The sequence below is a fragment of the Hordeum vulgare genome, chromosome 4H (genome assembly GCF_904849725.1).
Source record: "Hordeum vulgare subsp. vulgare chromosome 4H, MorexV3_pseudomolecules_assembly, whole genome shotgun sequence".
Classification (NCBI taxonomy): Eukaryota; Viridiplantae; Streptophyta; class Magnoliopsida; order Poales; family Poaceae; genus Hordeum; species Hordeum vulgare.
The window spans coordinates 596,945,792-596,959,026 of record NC_058521.1 but is presented as its reverse complement, the minus strand read 5'-3'; positions in this window follow the sequence as shown (position 1 = coordinate 596,959,026).

Here is a 13,235-nt window from a genome sequence, read left to right as displayed (position 1 = left end):
CTTTTTGTGTGTTCAAAATGCACCATTCAAAGGTACATCACAAAATTTCAACAATTTCTGACTTCATTTGGTATTCTTCGTGCATTTACTTATTGTTTTTTGAGCTAGTTGACCCTGAAATTGCAAAGCACCACAAATGAACTCTGAAAATGTTGAAAGTTGACATGCTATCATCATTTCACCCACATAGCCTGTGTTAAAAAGTTGAGAGGGCTATGACAAAAGTTGGATGCACTTCGTGTACAAAACGCACAATCTCTCTCGAAATATCAGCGTTTCGAACGAGAACTCATCTCTTACAAAGGGATTTCATTTTTTTGAACTTATTTTAACTCCATACTTTTTGTGTGTTCAAAATGCACCATTCAAAGGCACATCACAAAATTTCAACAATTTCTGACTTCATTTGGTATTCTTCGTGCATTTACTTATTGTTTTTTGAGCTAGTTGACCCTGGAATTGAAAAGCACTACAAATGAACTCTGAAAATGTTGAAAGTTGGCATGCTATCATCATTTCACCCACATAGCCTGTGTTAAAAAGTTGAGAGGGCTATGACAAAAACTGGATGCACTTCGTGTACAAAACGGACAATCTCTCTCGAAGTATCAGCGTTTCGAACGAGAACTCATATCTTACAAAGTGATTTCATTTTTTTGAACTTATTTGAACTCCATACTTTTTGTGTGTTCAAAATGCACCATTCAAAGGCACATCACAAAATTTCAACAATTTATGACTTCATTTGGTATTCTTCGTGCATTTACTGATTTTTTTTGAGCTAGTTGACCCTGGAATTAAAAAACACGACAAATGAACTATGAAAATGTTGAAAGTTGGCATGCTATCATCATTTCACCCACATAGCATGTGTTAAAAAGTTGAGAGGGCTACGACAAAAACTGGATGCACTTCGTGTACAAAACGGACAATCTCTCTCGAAGTATCAGCGTTTCGAACGAGAACTCATCTCTTACAAAGGGATTTGATTTTTTGAACTTTTTTGAACTCCATACTTTTTGCGTGTTCAAAATGCACCATTCAAAATCACATCACAAAATTTCAACAATTTCTGACTTCATTTGGTATTCTTCGTGCATTTACTTTTTTTTTGAGCTAGTTGACCCTGAAATTGAAAAGAACTACAAATGAACTCTGAAAATGTTGAAAGTTGGCATGCTATCATCATTTCACCCACATAGCATGTGTTAAAAAGTTGAGAGCGCTACGACAAAAACTGGATGCACTTCGTGTACAAAACGGACAATCTCTCTCGAAGTATCAGCGTTTCGAACGAGAACTCATCTCTTACAAAGGGATTTCATTTTTTTTTAACTTATTTGAACTCCATAATTTGTGTGTGTTCAGAATGCACCATTAAAAGGCACATCACAAAATTTCAACAATTTCTGACTACATTTGGTATTCCTCGTGCATTTACTTATTTTGTTTTGAGCTAGTTGACCCTGAAATTGAAAAGCACTACAAATGAACTCTGAAAATGTTGAAAGTTGGCATGCTATCATCATTTCACCCACGTAGCATGTGTTAAAAAGTTGAGAGGGATACGACAAAAACTGGATGCACTTCGTGTACAAAACGGACAATCTCTCTCGAAGTATCAGCGTTTCGAACGAGAACTCATCTCTTACAAAGGGATTTCATTTTTTTGAACTTATTTGAACTCCATACTTTTTTTGTTTTCGAAATGCACCATTCAAAGGCACATCACAAAATTTCAACAATTTCTGACTTCATTTGGTATTCTTCGTGCATTTCCTTATTTTTTTGAGCTAGTTGACCCTGAAATTGAAAAGCACTACAAATGAACTCTGAAAATGTTGAAAGTTGGCATGCTATCATCATTTCACCCACATAGAATGTGTTAAAAATTTGAGAGGGCTACGACAAAAACTAGATGCACTTCGTGTACAAAACGGACAATCTCTCTCGAAGTATCAGCGTTTCGAACGAGAAGTCATCTCTTACAAAGGGATTTCATTTTTTTGAACTTATTTGAACTCCATATTTTTTTTGTGTTCAAAATGCACCATTCAAAGGCACATCACAAAATTTCAACAATTTCTGACTTCATTTGGTATTCTTCGTGCATTTACTTTTTTTTTGAGCTAGTTGACCCTGAAATTGAAAAGCACTACATATGAACTCTGAAAATGTTGAAAGTTGGCATGCTATCATCATTTCACCCACATAGCATGTGTTAAAAATTTGAGAGGGCTACGACAAAAACTGTATGCACTTCGTGTACAAAACAGACAATCTCTCTCGAAGTATCATCGTTTCGAACGAGAACTCATCTCTTACAAAGGGATTTCATTTTTTTGAACTTATTTGAACTCCATACTTTTTGTGTGTTCAAAATGCACCATTCAAAGGTACATCACAAATTTTAACAATTTCTGACTTCATTTGGTATTCTTCGTGCATTTACTTATTGTTTTTTGAGCTAGTTGACCCTGGAATTGAAAAGCACTACAAATGAACTCTGAAAATGTTGAAAGTTGGCATGCTATCATCATTTCACCCACATAGCCTGTGTTAAAAAGTTGAGAAGGCTACGACAAAAACTGGATGCACTTCGTGTACAAAACGGACAATCTCTCTCGAAGTATGAGCGTTTTGAACGAGAACTCATCTCTTACAAAGGGATTTCATTTTTTTGAACTTATTTGAACTCCATACTTTTTGCGTGTTCAAAATGCACCATTCAAAGGCACATCACAAAATTTCAACAATTTCTGACTTCATTTGGTATTCTTCGTGCATTTACTTTTTTTTTGAGCTAGTTGACCCTAAAATTGAAAAAAGCACTACAAATGAACTCTGAAAATGTTGAAAGTTGGCATGCTATCATCATTTCACCCACATAGCATGTGTTAAAAAGTTGAGAGGGCTACGACAAAAACTGGATGCACTTCGTGTACAAAACGGACAATCTCTCTCGAAGTATCAGCGTTTCGAACGAGAACTCATCTCTTACAAAGGGATTTCATTTTTTTTTTGAACTTATTTGAACTCCATAATTTGTGTGTGTTCAGAATGCACCATTAAAAGGCACATCACAAAATTTCAACAATTTCTTACTACATTTGGTATTCCTCGTGTATTTACTTATTTTGTTTTGAGCTAGTTGACCCTGAAATTGAAAAGCACTACAAATGAACTCTGAAAATGTTGAAAGTTGGCATGCTATCATCATTTCACCCACGTAGCATGTGCGAAAAAGTTGAGAAGGATACGACAAAAACTGGATGCACTTCGTGTACAAAACGGACAATCTCTCTCGAAGTATCAACGTTTCGAACGAGAACTCATCTCTTACAAAGGGATTTCATTTTTTTGAACTTATTTGAACTCCATACTTTTTTGTTTTCGAAATGCACCATTCAAAGGCACATCACAAAATTTCAACAATTTCTGACTTCATTTGGTATTCTTCGTGCATTTCCTTATTTTTTTGAGCTAGTTGACCCTGAAATTGAAAAGCACTACAAATGAACTCTGAAAATGTTGAAAGTTGGCATGCTATCATCATTTCACCCACATAGCATGTGTTAAAAAGTTGAGAGGGCTATGACAAAAACTGGATGCACTTCGTGTACAAAACGGACAATCTCTCTCGAAGTATGAGCGTTTCGAACGAGAACTCATATCTTACAAAGGGATTTCATTTTTTTGAACTTATTTGAACTCCATACTTTTTGTGTGTTCAAAATGCACCATTCAAAGGCACATCACAAAATTTCAACAATTTATGACTTCATTTGGTATTCTTCGTGCATTTACTTTTTTTTTTTGAGCTAGTTGACCCTGGAATTAAAAAGCACTACAAATGAACTATGAAAATGTTGAAATTTGGCATGCTATCATCATTTCACCCACATAGCATGTGTTAAAAAGTTGAGAGGGCTACGACAAAAACTGGATGCACTTCGTGTACAAAACGGACAATCTCTCTCGAAGTATCATCGTTTCGAACGAGAACTCATCTCTTACAAAGGGATTTCATTTTTTTGAACTTATTTGAACTCCATACTTTTTGTGTGTTCAAAATGCACCATTCAAAGGCACATCACAAAATTTTAACAATTTCTGACTTCATTTGGTATTCTTCGTGCATTTACTTATTTTTTTTTTGAGCTAGTTGACCGTGAAATTGAAAAGCACTACAAATGAACTCTGAAAATGTTGAAAGTTGGCATGCTATCATCATTTCACCCACATAGCATGTGTTAAAAAGTTGAGAGGGCTACGACAAAAACTGGATGCACTTCGTGTACAAAACGGACAATCTCTCTCGAAGTATGAGCGTTTCGAACGAGAACTCATCTCTTACAAAGGGATTTCATTTTTTTGAACTTATTTGAACTCCATACTTTTTGTGTGTTCAGAATGCACCATTAAAAGGCACATCACAAAATTTCAACAATTTCTGACTACATTTGGTATTCCTCGTGCATTTACTTATTTTGTTTTGAGCTAGTTGACCCTAAAATTGAAAAGCACTACAAATGAACTCTGAAAATGTTGAAAGTTGGCATGCTATCATCATTTCACCCACATAGCATGTGCGAGAAAGTTGAGAGGGATACGACAAAAACTGGATGCACTTCGTGTACAAAATGGACAATCTCTTTGGAAGTAGAAGCGACCCCCACAATAAGAGACGACATTCTTATTCTCTCATATATGGTGGACACTAGCTCACCTGATTTTTCAACCGTCGATGATGGTCGCTACTCCTACTTCCCCTAGTGCATAACCAATATCTAGCACAAGGAGAAGAAGGAGAAACGACCCCCCACAACAACAGTCGACATTCTTCTTCTCTCATGTATGGTGGACACTCCCTCACCTGATTTTTCGACCGTCGATGATGGTCGCTACTCCTTCTTCCCCTAGTGCATAACAAATATCTAGCACAAACAGAAGAAGGAGAAGCAACCCCCACAACAACAGTCGGCATTCTTCTTCTCTCATGTATGGTGGACACTCCCTCACCTGATTTTTTGACCGTCGATGATGGTCGCTATTCCTTCTTTCCCTAATGCATAACAATTATCTAGCACAAGGAGAAGAAGGAAAAGCGACCCCACAACAAAAGTGGTTCCGCGGCACGCCACGTGGTTCCGTTACACGCCATGTGGTTCCGCTGCACGCCACGTGGGACTAATGGTCTTTCATTTTTAAATGACTGTTTTAATCAAAAACAGATCTGTTACATAAGGGATTTCATTTTTTGAACTTATTTGAACTGAAGACTTTTTGTATATATATGTGGTCAAAATGCATGATACCATGAAGTTAGAAAGGGCTAAACCATTCAAAAGTAGCAAATGAAGTTAGAAAGGGCTAAACCATTCAAATTTGGAAACTATAATGGCACAAACAGAAACTAGACATATATAAATTGGTCCAAGCAGTACATGATACTAGTCCAAACAGTACATAATAATAGCTATCATAGATATATAGCTGGCCATAGTTGATACTAGTCCAATCAGAATGTCCACCTTATTCGAGGTGACGCTGGCCATAGTTGACGACTCGAATCTTGCGGTACAACTCGTATGAAACGTATGCATCTTTTGCTGCATACTCAATGTTGATACGATCAAGTGGGGTCTTCTCCCAAAGTTTGTGCTGAGACTTTGGGAAATTGGTCTTTATATCACCATATTCCTCGTCGATCAAGGCAACTGCCATATGAGCCATCGAAGTCCTGACATGTCGAAGCCTGAATACCGTTTGGAGATCAATGAGGCAACCAGTTGGTTTCTCAATACCGAAGTTGTACCTCATCTTCAGCTTGTCGTTCGTTATGTCAACGGTAGCAAAAGTGATGCCGCTGCGAAGGAAGTCCATGAGTTCTGGACAATGCTTGTCACTACTACAACAGAAACAAATTAAAATGGAGCAAATGTTACATACTGCTGCAATAAGGAAACATGTTTCACTACAACTAAAGAGAAAATTATCTTTAGGATTCAAATAGAACATATGCAATGGAACCTAGAGAGATCACTATAGCTATTCAATGGAACCTAGAGAGATCACTAGCTATATGCAATTTTCATGACTATGACATATCATATTGCTATCCAATGGAACCTAGAGAGATCACTAGCTATATGCAATTTTCATAACCTTGGATCAAAGAACACCGCATAAAATTGTATCACTACAACTATGATTTCAATGGAACATATTGAACCAATCAGATTTTTCAGATTGTGGAACACTATTCCAATCAGATTGTGTTCCCTTCACCTAATCAAAATTGTTTCACTACAACTATTTGAAGCGAACCAACTAAGATTCCAATGGAACATATTAAACACTAGTTGATTCTAATACGATTTTTCAGATTATGGAACACTATTCCAATCAGATTGTGTTCCCCTTCAACTAATCAAAATTGTTTCACTACAACTATTTGAAGGGAACCAACTATGATTGAAACAAATAAACTTACAATGCCATTACATTGGATCAAAGAAAGCCTCAAAACTTACCTCGCCCATTGGAAGATCAAGACATGGTGTGCGAAGCATAGTTGGATGACGGCAACACCGCGTTGATCGGCCGTGTACTCCAGATCAAGCCCCAAGAACTTCTCATGATCCATTGCGGCGTCAAGCCATTGTTCCTTCAACTGTTCAAGAAAATACGGCATCTCAGTGCTCTCGTTCGTATACACGACATCGAGTATGGTCGTGCCATGTGCGAGCACCTCTCCAAAGCGAGTTGGCATGGTGGAAGAAGAGAAGGGAAGAAGAGGGGAGAAGAACAGAGAGCGAGAGCGAGAGAGAAGAAGAAACAGAGAAATGGCGACTCTGCTTCGGTTCGTGCTTTTCATCGCCCGAAACAACGCGGGATACAAACCGTTTAGGGCCTTTAGTCCCGGGTTGAGCCACCAACCGGGACTAAAGAGGTATACCAACGGTTGCCACCACTACGGCAGGCCACGTGTTAGGCCTTTAGTCCCGGGTTGAGCCACCAACCGGGACTAAAGGGGGATACGAACGGTTGCCACCACCACTGCCCACCGCGTAGCCCTTTAGTCTCGGTTTGGGACACGAACGGGGACTAAAGGCTCCTTACGGGCCGGGACTAAAGCCTCGAGGGAGGCATTGAGAATTGGGGCGACGTGGCCGGGCCTTTAGTCCCGGCCCAGAGGCAGGCCGGGACTAAAGGGTCCCGGCCAAAGGCCCGTTTTCCACTAGTGCATGTGAGTTCTTCATGACTAATGTGAGTCCATGGTATAGATGCACTTTCACCTACCACCATTGCTAGCCTCTCTAGTGCCGCGCAACTTTCGCCGGTGCACAGACCCACCATATGCCTTCCTCAAAACAGCCACCATACCTACCTACTATGGCATTTTCATAGCCATTCCGAGATATATTTCCATGCAACTCCCACCGTTCCGTCTCATAACTTGTGTCGTCACTCTCATATTGCCATTGCATGATCGTAAGATAGCTAGCGAGATGTTTCAACGTCATACGCCAAGCTAGATCGTTGCACATCCCGGTACACTGCCGGAGGCATTTCCTATAGAGTCATCATCGTTCTAAGCTTTGAGCTGTGAGTAAATAAAAGTGTGATGATCATCATTAGTAGAGCATTGTCCCAGGTGAGGAAATAAAAAAAGGAGGCCAAAGAGCCCAAATAAAAAAAGAGGCCAAGAGCCCAAATAAATAAATAAAAGAGAAAAAGAGAGAAGGGACAATGCTATTATCTTTTCCACACTTGTGCTTGATAATAGCACCATGTTCTTCATGATTGAGAGCCTCTCGGTTCGTCACCACCATATGCTAGTGGGAATCTTTATTATATAACTTGGCTTGTATATTCCAATGATGGGCTTCCTCAAAATTGCCCCAGGTCTTCGTGAGCAAGCAAGTTGGATGCACACCCACTAGTTCTCCTTTTGAGCTTTCACATACTTATAGATCTAGTGCATCCTTTGTATGGCAATCCCTACTCATTCACATTGGTATCTATTAATGGGCATCTCCATAGCCCTTTGATACGCCGAGTCAATGTGACCATCTCCTCCTTTTTGTCTCACAACCACCACCACACTCTATTCCGCCTATAGTGCTATATCCATGGCTCACGCTCATGTATTGCGTGATAGTTATAAAAGGTTTGAGAAAGTAAGAGTGCAAAAACAATTACTTGGCCAATACCGGGGTTGTGCATGAATTAAATTAGTTGTGTGAGGATGATGGAGCATAGCGAGACTATATGATTTTGTAGGGATAACTTTCTTTGGCCTTGTTATTTCGAAAGTTCATGATTACCTTGCTAGTTTGCTTGAAGTATTATTGTTTTCATGTCAATAGCAAACTATTGTTTTGAATCTTACGGATGTGAACATTCATGTCACATGAAAGAAGTTACAAAGGACAACTATGCTAGGTAGCATTCCACATCAAAAATTCAGTCTTTATCACTTCCCTACTCGAGGACGAGCAGGAGTTAAGCTTGGGGATGTTTGATATGTCTCCAACGTATCTATAATTTTTTATGGTTTCATGCTACTATCTTGTCAAACTTTGAATGTTTTGTATGCCTTTTATATCTTTTTTGGGACTAACTTATTAACTCAGTGCCAAGTGCGAGTTCCTATTTATTCCGTGTTTTTGACCCTTTTCAGAGGAGGATTTTAAATGGAGTCCAAACGGAATAAAACTTCCGAAAAGATTTTTTCCGGAACAGAAGATACGCAGAAAGCATGGGAACCAAGGCAGGGAGTCCCGGGGGAGGCCACAAGCCCTCATGGCACGGCCAGGGGGCTCGCGCCTCCTAGGCTTGTGGGCTCCCTGGGCCTCCCCTGCCCTAGCTCCTTCGCCTCCACAAGCTTCTGTCTCCGCAAGATCCCATATGGGGCACGTACTGGTGCCCTACCGGAGGGGATTCAAATACGGAGGGATTCTTCATCAACACCTTGACCTATCTGATAATGCGTGAGTAGTTCACCATAGACCTACGGGTCCATAGCTAGTAGCTAGATAGCTTGTTCCCTCTCTTGGATCTTCAATACAAAGTTCTCCATGATCTTCATGGAGATCTATCCGATGTAATCTTCTTTGCGGTGTGTTTGTCGAGATCCGATGAATTGTGTATTTATGATCAGATTATCTATGAATCTTATTTGAGTTTCTTATGATCTCTTATATCATGATTTCATATCCTTGTAATTATATTCGAGTTGTGGGTTTTGTTCGGCCAACTTGATCTATGCTTCTTGCAATGGGAGAAGTGCTTGGTTTTGGGTTCATACCGTGCGGTGACCTCACCCAGTGACAGAAGGGGTAGCGAGGCACGTATCGTGTTGTTGCCATCAAGGGTAAAAAGATGGGGTTTTCATCATTGGTTTGAGTTTATCCCTCTACATCATGTCATCTTGCTTAAGGCGTTACTCTGTTTGTCATGAACTCAATACACTAGATGCATGCTGGATAGCGGTCGAAGTGTGGAGTAATAGTAGTAGATGCAGAAAGTATCGGTCTACTTGTCTCGGACGTGATGCCTATATGTATGATCATTGCCTTAGATATCGTCATGACTTTGCGCAGTTCTATCAATTGCTCAACAGTAGTTTGTTCACCCACCGTAATATTTGCTATTTTGAGAGAAGCCTCTAGTGAACACTATGGTCCTCGGGTCTACTTCACACCATATTTTCAGCCTTACTCTTTTGCTTCGTTGCACTTTCTGCCTTTAGATCTCACTTTGCAATCAATCTTGAAGGGATTGACAACCCCTTTATAGCGTTGGGTGCAAACTCTTTCGTGTTTGCGCAGGTACTCTGGACTTGATGAGATTCTCCCACTGGATTGATACCTTGGTTCTCAAACTGAGGGAAGTACTTACTGCTCCTGTGCTGCATCACCCTTTCCTCTTCAAGGGAAAAACCAACGCTATCCAAGTCTCCGTCAACGTGCCAATTTTTGGCGCTGTTGTTTCAGAAGTAGCACCGCTCCCAGGAGATCGTAGAACGTTCGGATAGTCCTGGGACACAAAATCAGTGAGTAATAGCATACCAAACTGGCCAAAATGTATAAAATATGTGAGTTTTGATGAGGTCCTCGTAACCGGACCCAAGAGTTACCCGAACGTTTGTAGCGCCCCGGGACCCAAACAGAGTGAGTAATAGCATACAAAACTGGTCGGGATGGACCAATTATGCGAGTTTTGATTAGGTCCCCGTAACCGGAAACCAATATTCCATGATCGTTTCCATCGCCTCGCGACCTAAAATTAGTGAATAATAGCACGGAAACTTAGCTAGATTGGACCAAATCTGCGAGTTTTGATGAGGTCCCCGTAACCGGTCCCTGGAGTTCGCGAAATGTTCGTATCACCCCGGGACCCAAAATCACTAAGTAATAGCATGCTAAACTGGCTAGAATGGACCAAATCTGCGAGTTTTGACGAGGTCCCCGTAACCCTCCCCGGAGTTCGCGGTACGTTCGGATCGCCCAGGACCCAAAGTTAGTGAGTAATATCATACAAAACTGACCAGAATGGACCAAATCTGTGAGTTTTTACGAGGTCCCTGCACTACTAGAAAAATGGCTATAGCTAATATGGACATTAATGGTGCACCAGGTATGTGGTGCGCCACCGCTATATAGCAGTGGTGCACCAAATATAGGTGCGCCATTAATGGCCATATTACTAATGGCGCACCTAGTGTGTGGTGCGCAATTACTAGTTTTGTCCTGGTCCCACACCCTTCCCAGACTTAGCAGTGGCGCACAAGGGGAAAGTGGGCCATTACTAGTTTTAACTAGTAATGGCGCACCACACCCACGGTGCGCCACTACTAACATTTGTTTTTCAAAACTAGTAATGGCGCACCACACACGAGGTGCACCATTAGTAACGCTGGTTACCAATGGCGCATTCTTAGGAGGTACGCTATTGGTAACTTGAGAGTAGCTAGATATTTTTGACAGCCACCTACCACACTCACTTTGCCCACTTCAGTCTCTCCACCTCTACCAAGCTTGGTCTCGGCTGCCTCCTCCTCCTCACCTCATTTGCACCATAGATTCACCCAAGTTAAATGGTTAAATTTCCTTTTTTGATAGGTAAGTAAGGGGAAAGCTTTCTTTATGTTCTAGATCTACTTTTTTCTCCCTCCAACGTACACACTTTTTATGGCCTAGATCTACGTATGTTTGTGGTGTTGCATATGTTTGTGTTTGCAGGTACCGGTATTTGAAATGCTTCACTCTAAGTCAGAAGGAGATCGAGCAGTTTTTCACCTGCCTCGTAGGAGTAAAACTTCCTTAAGGTTACGCGGGGAACATAAGCAGATACCTAGACTCAGCGAAGTAGAAGTTCAGCGGGATGAAGTCTCAGGACTGTCATGTGCTGATGACACAGATACTTCTAGTTGCAATCCATGGGATCATGGACGCGCACATCCGTGAAATGCTATTTGGCCTATGCAAATTTTTCAACGTCATTTCTCGGAAGTCGGTTGGCGTGAGGAAACTCGGAAGGCTACAGGAAAAGATTGTGGTGATACTATGCGAGCTTGAGATGTACTTCTCGCCCGCATTGTTCGACGTTATGGTGCATCTGCTGGTCCATATCGTGGAGGATATCATCCAACTCGGGCCGATGTTCCTGCACAGCATGATGCCGTTCGAAAGGATGAATGGTGTCATCAAAGCATAGCCAAGGGCTTTCTGACCGAAGAGTCCATCTCCTTCTGCACGAATTATCTAGGCATCGAGAACCCCGTTCGTCTGCCCGTCAACAAGCACCTCAGCAAGCTCGCTGGATGGGGTCACCGCGAGGGTCGCCGCGAAATGCATGTCGACTTCAAGGGTCGACTCGCCGACTTTGAAAGAGCAAACCTAGTCACGCTATAACACATGGACATGGTCGATCCTTGGGTGGTAGAGCACAAAACATTTATTGAGAAGACGCACAATTACCGAGGCCAACACAGGACAAACGGAGATATAATCAAAGAGCACAACTCATGTTTCACGCGTTGGTTCAAGGACAAGCTTCTGTCGTACCCTACATAAGGATTCTTCCGCGGAAGAAAAACTCATATTCGCCTTGTCATAGGGTGCCGAGCACAACCTGATGACCTATGAGGCATACGATATCAACGACTAGACATTCTATACCGAGGAAAAGGACATGAAGAGCAATTATCAGAACTCCGGGGTAACGATGGAATCCTACACCGGTAACGACAAGGACAGATACTACAAAAGGATCGAGGAGATCTGGGAGCTGACCTACGCTGGAGAGAAGGTCCCGATGTTCCGTGTCAGATGGGCCAAGAGCGTCCTAAAAGAAGACCGGTATTTCACCACCATGGTTATACCCGAAGCCAAATCCAAGACCGCGGGCGCAAACGTCACCGCGAAAAATGAGCCATGGGTACTGGCTTGTCAAGTGGACCAATGCTTCTTCATTACTGACCCGTCAAAGCCCAGTCGTGTTGTCGTGAGGAGAGGCAAAAGGAACATCATCGGAATGGATGGAGTCGCCAATGAGCAAGACTTCGACAAGTACGACGACTCAAAGATGGAAGATGACGACGACGATGAAGTACCATACACCACAAGAAGAAGCAGGACCACCCTACCTAAAGGACGTCTGTTCAAGAGAAGAATTCAAGGGGTTCCGGGGCTAAATTATTCAACCGCGATAAAGAAGGGCAATAAGATTGTGAAAAGATAGCTAAGATCAAATCATGACGTGTCGGCCGCGCCGCGTGTGTGTGTCAGTGGCAAGCTCAATCTTTGATGACTGTTATTTCATGTCACTTGATTTCAATCATGTAATCTAATTCTAAATCTTCGCACAATGGTTTTATCACTCCATTTGCATTTTCCTTTTCTTTTATCTCAAATCTTAAATTATTACATGCAACTAAAAATCCACAAAAAGAAAGTTAGTAATGGCGCACGAGGAGAAGGTGCGCCATTGCTATCACGGTGTTTATGGCGCACCCCTAAAAGGTGTGATGTTGATATACCAATTTTTATGGTGCACCCCTAAAAGGTGCGCCATTGATAACTCTCCCCACACTACGGCATTATCCTCTCCTTCCCCTTCTTTCATTCCATCCCCTCACTCTCCCCACAGCCCGTCGTTTCTCCCGACCTCTCCTCTCGCTGGAATCAGATTGGATCGAGGACGCCACCGGATCGAGGGTTGCG